Source organism: Egretta garzetta, unplaced genomic scaffold, assembly GCF_000687185.1.
Source record: "Egretta garzetta isolate BGI_Z169 unplaced genomic scaffold, ASM68718v1 scaffold243, whole genome shotgun sequence".
In the NCBI taxonomy this organism is placed as follows: Eukaryota; Metazoa; Chordata; class Aves; order Pelecaniformes; family Ardeidae; genus Egretta; species Egretta garzetta.
The window spans coordinates 690,270-697,172 of NW_009259041.1; positions in this window are offsets into that span (position 1 = coordinate 690,270).

Here is a 6,903-nt window from a genome sequence, read left to right on the forward strand (position 1 = left end):
GGTGAGGCAGAGCAAGATCAATGCAGAGTCATATACGCAAGGAGGGACTCTGCACCTCCACCTCTCCACCTGGTTTGTGTATTTTCCCGACAAGTCATACAGTAAAAAGGTATTTTGGGGGTATTTCCCACCTGCTATGGGTGGTATCAAAATAGTACCCGAAGGGCTTTGGCTCAGAGAGCCGTGTCTTGCTCGGGGAAGGGCAGCAGGGAGCAGGGGCTGCCAAATGCCCCCCGTAATGGGCAGCTTGGGGTGCACTGGGCTCCTCCGTAGCAGCAGGCAGGGACCTGGCTGGGCTGCAAGCGCCTGCGTATCTCGATTGCTGCTATTGCTCCTGAAAAAGCAGAGGTGCTGAGACAGTCCTCCCAGCTCTGTACTGATATCCAAGGAAACCCGGGGGGGGTACAAGGGATATTTAGCTGAAAGCCAAGGGGCTGGAGGGGAGGCAGGAGACCCAGCGGGGCTGCTGCTGGGGACGGAGGGAGCTTCTGCTCCCCATCCCCGTGCTGGGGAGGGGAGAAATCACAACCGAGGTATGAAAAGGGGGAAGAAAAACCTTCTGCTTGAGGGAATAGCAAAGCTGCTCTGGAGACTTCCCCCGGCAGCATCGTAGGGCTTGTCCAGGCAGCAAGGAACAAGCTGATGCTCCTAGAAAAACCCGTGTGATTTTAAGGGAGATTCATTCAGCTGGGAGTGCGAGGAGGCGAAGAGAAACAGGGTTGCATTCCGTGAAACAATCCCGGCCACGGAACTAATCCCGGCCAAGGTGTCTCTCCTGCAGCGGCAATGCTGTCCCCGGTGCTGGGTGCGTGCGATACCGGGTGGCAAAGCGGCACGGCCGAGGTGCGGATGGGCGCCGAGCCGCCCTGGGCAGGCATCGGGATATTTAGCCCAGTTTTCTGCAGCTTGCAGGAGGATGGCTGATACCTGGTGTGGCACCAGCCTGGCCCCCAGCCACAGCCTCTCAAAGCTGCCGGAGCAAATGCGAGCTGGCAGAGCGGGTTTAGGCTGGGTCCATGTGTTATGCCACGCAGCCACAGAGGCTTTTATCCGGTGCTAGAAGCCCCGAAGCTGGATTTACGGTGCCATGAAACCCCCTGCCTGCTCTCGAGAGATAGGGAGTGAGTTTATCCCGGGAGGAGCAGAGCACCTTTCAATCCATCTTTACAGAAAGATGGATTTTTATGGACAGCATTCTATTTCTCCTTTCTTACAAAGCTGTTGGCACAGTTTGTTTCGACATTTGACTCGCTTTCCCCGCACCAACGCGTGGCGGTGCAGGCACTGCAAGCGCTGAGTTCCCACCAGTATTTATGTACATGCAAATCCCTTCGCGTCGAGGCAAGCTGTGAAAATCCGTCTCCATCCTGAGCCAAATCCTTAGAAAAAATTTACCCTTACACATCCCAGAGTCGTCCTCCCTCCAAGCACCTTTGGCCGTTGTGTGGCTGAAAGAGGGGCTTTGCAGCTACATCCAAGATTTAATGCGATGCAGGCAGTGAGTATAAGGCAGAGGGGGTGGAAGTTAATGCAAAGCGTTCATGTTTCTCGAGCTACAAAGGGAAAAATGTTGACTTGAAGTAAGCAAGAGAGATACAGAGCTGGGCTTGGGAGAAAAGCTGGCTGGAGGGTGGGCAGGGAGGACTCGGTGTCTTTGAAGACGCTCCCTGTGATGGAAGTTCAGCAGCCTGCAGGAGTGCACTGGGCAGCCCGGAGGTGATGGGGAATGGGCCGATGGAGCAGCGAGTCGCCGCTGGCGGGCGGAGAAGAACAAACGAGAAGCGTCTCTTAGTTTGGTCTTCCCTAATATTTTGTGCCTGTAACCTTGATCCCTGAAATCAAACTCCTTGCACTGTCCCTGGGCGCTCGTTACTCTCTCCGCCGGCACCACCACCCCCCAACCCCTCTCCCAGCACAGCCTCCAGCAGACCCCCGGGTTTCAAAGTGACCCCCCTGGGGCACACAGGCAGGGAGGAGGAAGAAATGAGAAAACCAGGTATGATTGAAATCCCTGGGAGAGTCTGGGCCATTCGTGCAGAACTAATCCATCAAGAAAAAGCAAGGCTAAAGCGTTCCTCTCTGTAACGGAGGAATCTACGGGAGCTTCCAGCAGCCCGTGAACTCCGGAGCGGCCCCAAGGGCTGCAGGCGGGACCAAGCCTGGGATGCCGCAGGAGGTCACCCGTGGTTATGTGCCCCTGGTCCTTTCATTTCTCAGCAGCCAGCAGGATGCTGGCAAGCACTGGGCCGGGGCAGCAGAGCTCCAGCTTAGGAATTTGTTGCTTCCAAGGGTATTTCCAGAGTTGACTGGGGGGGCTTGGCAGGCTGCAGCAGCTCCCTGGGTCTATCTGCAGCAGGGTGCTGTATCAGCAGCAGGTCCCTGGGTGTATAGAATCATAGAACCATAGACTGTTTTGGGTGGGAAGGGACCCCTCGAGGTCACCCAGCCCAACCCCCCTGCAGGAGCAGGGACACCTTGAACCACATCAGGTTGCTCACAGCCCCGTCCAACCTGGCCTGGAATGTTCCCAGGGATGGGGCCTCCACCCCCTCTCGGGGCAACCCCTGCCAGGGTTTCACCACCCTCACTGCAAAGAATTTCTGCCTTAGATCCAGCCTAAACCTCCCCTGCTTCAGTTTAAAGCCATCCCCCCTTGTCCTGTCCCAGCTGGCCCTACTAAAAAGCTTGTCCCCCCCTTTCCTCTGGGCCCCCTTGAAGCCCTGACCGGCCGCACTCAGCTCTGCCCGCAGCCTTCTCTTCTCCAGGCTGAACACCCCCAACTCTCCCAGCCTGGCCTCAGAGCAGAGGGGCTCCAGCCCTCGGAGCATTTTAGTAGCCCCCCTCTGGCCCCGCTCCAACAGCTCCATGTCCTCCTTGTGCTGTATCGGCAGCAGGTCCCTGGGTCTATCAGCAGCAGGGTGCTCTATCTGCAGCAGGGTGCTGCCTCCGCAAGCTGCTCCCACCCCATCAGCCGGCGCTGCCGCTGCAGTTTGCCTTGACAAATGTAAAGGGGAGCATTTCTCCCGGCAGACCAGGGCCAGGGCAGCTTTAGCAAGCAGCGACGGGGGCCTCCTTGCAGGAACGCAGCTGCGGGACCGTGTTTTCACCATAAGCAAGGAACGCGGCGTTTCTTGGTGCTTCGAGAGTTACTGTTGCAGGGAGGGAAAGAAAAGGGGAATTGCTGGCACTATTTGCAGCTTGAGCGGTTTTTCGCTTGCAAATCATAATTACCCTCATTAAATCCATCTCCACAGGAATGGAGACACAGGATTAATAATACACGCGGAAAGATTCGAGCGCAGACCCGGGGCCTTGCAAATCCCAGACAATGGCAGGGCCCTGATGCGAGGGAGGATTAGGGTCGTCAGCAGAGCACGGAACAGCCTTTAAGAGGACTCCTGCTGCCCCGCGTCCTTCCAGGAGCGCGAGAGGCAAAGCTGCTGCCTACGGACCGAGCTGCTCATTCTCCTCCCTAATCCCACCATTGTGCAGGAAAAACTGGGGGCGGCCCTTTGCCTCTTGCAAGGAGCCGGGGGAGGCTGCATCTCTCCTGGGACGCGTTTTGGTCCCCAGCACCCAGCCGGTTCTCCTCCCAGGGCTACCAGCCCGAGGCCACTGCATGCCACAGGGAAGGGGCTCTCCCATTGCACCCCTATTATTATTATTATTGCACCCCTATTATTATAGGGGTTGGACTAGATGACCTCTAGGGGTCCCTTCCAACCCAAAACATTCTATGGTTCTATGATTATTATTGCACCCCTATTACTATTATTATGGCACCCCTATTATTATAGGGGTTGGACTAGATGACCTCTAGGGGTCCCTTCCAACCCAAAACATTCCATGATTCTATGATTCTATGATTCTATTATTATTATTGCACCCCTATTATTATTATTGCACCCCTATTATTGCCCACCTACTATAGCACCTGCAGTAAAACCGTGCCCATCGCCTGCCAAGCTCCTGCAGAGAGGTTTTAGTGGAAGACGTTTCCAAAACCCCGGTAAACAGGTCCTTAATAACTTCCCAACACACTCTAAACAGACAGTAATTCCTTTTTTTAAACTGCAATCAAATCCTTTCGTTCAGGCAGCAATTTGAAGTGTGGCTGGTAAATACAGGGGTGCTTTGAGGCATCAGACCTCTGAGGCTTGAGCTGTTTGTAGCTTTGAAATGTATTGACCATTTCATCTGATAGTCCTGCCCTTCTGTAACACCCTCTCTCTGCTGATAGCTGCTCCCAACCGCTGGCATCCCCTTTCCCAGGGGAAAGGCACCGTCCCAACTGCAGGGCTGGCTGGCCCGGCACGGTGATGGCCCCGGGGCTCCAGCACAGCTCCAGGCTGCAGAAAGCGGCGAGCTGTGGGGCCCAGAGGGCCAGGACTTGCCCTGGGCTGGAGAAGAGCTCGTCCTTCCCCAGCAGAAGGGCAGCAGGGAATCATAGAATCATAGAATGATAGAATGGTTTGGGTTGGAAGGGGCCCCTCGAGGTCACCCAGCCCAACCCCCCTGCAGGAGCAGGGACACCTTGAACCAGGTTGCTCACAGCCCTGTCCAACCTGGCCTGGAATGTTCCCAGGGATGGGGCCTCCACCCCCTCTCGGGGCAACCCCTGCCAGGGTTCCACCACCCTCACTGGAAAGAATTTCTTCCTTAGATCCAGTCTAAACCTCCCCTGCTTCAGTTTAAAGCCATCACCCCTTAAGCAAGGACAAGATTTACTTGCGAGGAGAATCCAGGAACCTGGGTGTGTTTGGGATGGAAATATATTCTGAAGGACAACAGAGGCTGCTGAGCAGTGAGGGACATTAAGAGGGAGACGTATTAACGGCGCAGTCGTTAGCCGTCTGTCTGTCTGAGCTGTTTCTGAGCCAGTCCTCACTGGGGCACCCGAGCACTTCAGCCGGCAGGTAGCAAAGGATGCCCGGCCGTGGCCACCCGAGCTCAGCCGGGCTTCTGCCCCCGAGGGGTGATGCCTCCTGATTCACCGCAGAGCGCAGCAAGGCTGCCGTGGGTCCCACCACCCGCCGTTGCCTCGGGGCCTCACCCTGGAGCCTTATCTGTGTAAGATATAGGCAACGCCTCTACTTCTTGGTTTTAGAAATGAGTTTCTTTTGGAAAACATACCGAGGGAAATGAAAGCTGACATGACCTTGATGGAATTATTAAGGCTATTGATTGGGCTGGGAGCTCGGCATTGCTAATGCCGTCAATAAGAAAAATGATATTGCAATAGTCAGGCCCCGTGATTGATGGCTAGTCTATGTGTTTAATAACACTTTGCCTCTCTATGGCACCCTTCGTTTGTGGATCTCAAAGCGCTTCGGAAAGACCAGTGAATGGGCTCTCGCAGTCAGGAGGTGATGAAACCCTGGCAGGGGTTGCCCCGAGAGGGGGTGGAGGCCCCATCCCTGGGAACATTCCAGGCCAGGTTGGACAGGGCTGTGAGCAACCTGATGTGGTTCAAGGTGTCCCTGCTCCCTGTGTTGGGGTTGGGCTGGGTGACCTCTAGGGGTCCCTTCCAACCCAAAACATTCTATCATTCTATGTGGCCAGCACTGGTCCCGACGGATGTCGATGGATCTGCTCCCATGGGCAGCGCTCCCACTGGAGACTGGACCATGAGGCACTTAAAAGCTGCTTTTGACTAGTGAGAATTGTTCCCATCTCAAGAAAAGCCCCCCTTGCCGGTGTGGGTCGGGTTGTGCCCATTGCGCTGATGGCTGCCTTGTACGGCACGTGCGGCTGGAGCCGAGCCAGCGCTGGGCCCGAGTCCTCCGCAAGCGCGGCACCACCAACCACACCTCTGCGGGAGTTTTTGGTGGGGACTGGCTGCAAAGAAGGAAAATCTGATTCTGACAAGTGCCCGTCTCAAAAGCTCAGGTCCAACCACCTTTGCATGTGACGGATGGTAGCAGCCCTGCACCGAATCCCATCCCAGCTCCGGTCACCCCAGGTCTCAAAGTGCTCAAGGTGCACGGAGAGCCCTCGCGTGCCGGGATGCCGACAAGAGGTTTGGGCACAGAGGATGGAGCAGCTCAGCGGCAGCACCCAGCCCAGGACCCCTGTCCTCCTGGCCAGGCAGCATTGCTCCCCTTGAAGCTTCTCCCAAGCCCAGCCAGGCTCAATCCTGCCCTCTCCTCCCCGTCCTTGCCTCCACGTCCCCACTCCCCTCCCCAAAACTCGCTGCCTGGGAATCCAAGCTATGGAATACAAGCTACGGAATGCCTGCTCCAGCCCGGCCGAAATTGCCCGTGACCTGAAGCCACAGAACATAGCGCTGGTAAGTGAAGAGGGCTGAGAAATTTAGAGCTGTAATTAACTCCTGCAAAGAGACATTTTGGTTTCATTTCAGGCTGCCGTCCGGAGGGTACCTGGACATGACAGGCACCTGGCTAAATTGCCTGGGACCTTGTTTATTCAAGGCCCAGAATCACACTGTACAGTTTGTTGTATTGATTTGCTTGTGTTGAACACAACTCTATAAACAGCAAATCTGCTGGGGATTTTCTCTCCTTTTTCTGCGAGACAGGAAATAAAGGGCAAAAGAGAAAGGACGGGAAGGAGCAGGCAGAGAAAAGGCGTTTTCAGCAGGCCATAAAAAAGGCTCTGACACCAGGCTGCCTCCTGACGGGACCAAAGTTATTGCAGTGGAAATCATCTTTTAAGTGAAATGCAAGCACGGCTCAGGAGGCAGAGGCGTAACAGGGGTCAGCCAGCCCTGCCCCGGGGCCCCCCCGCCTCCAGCACCCCAGCCCAACCGGGGTGTTCCACTTTTTCCCCAGTACTTTTCTCCATTTCTCACCTTGATGATACTTCTGAGTCCAGGAAGGCAGATTCCACCCTGAGTTACGCTGGGGTCAATCCAGCAGGAGCCAGCGAAGGCAGCGGCACCGG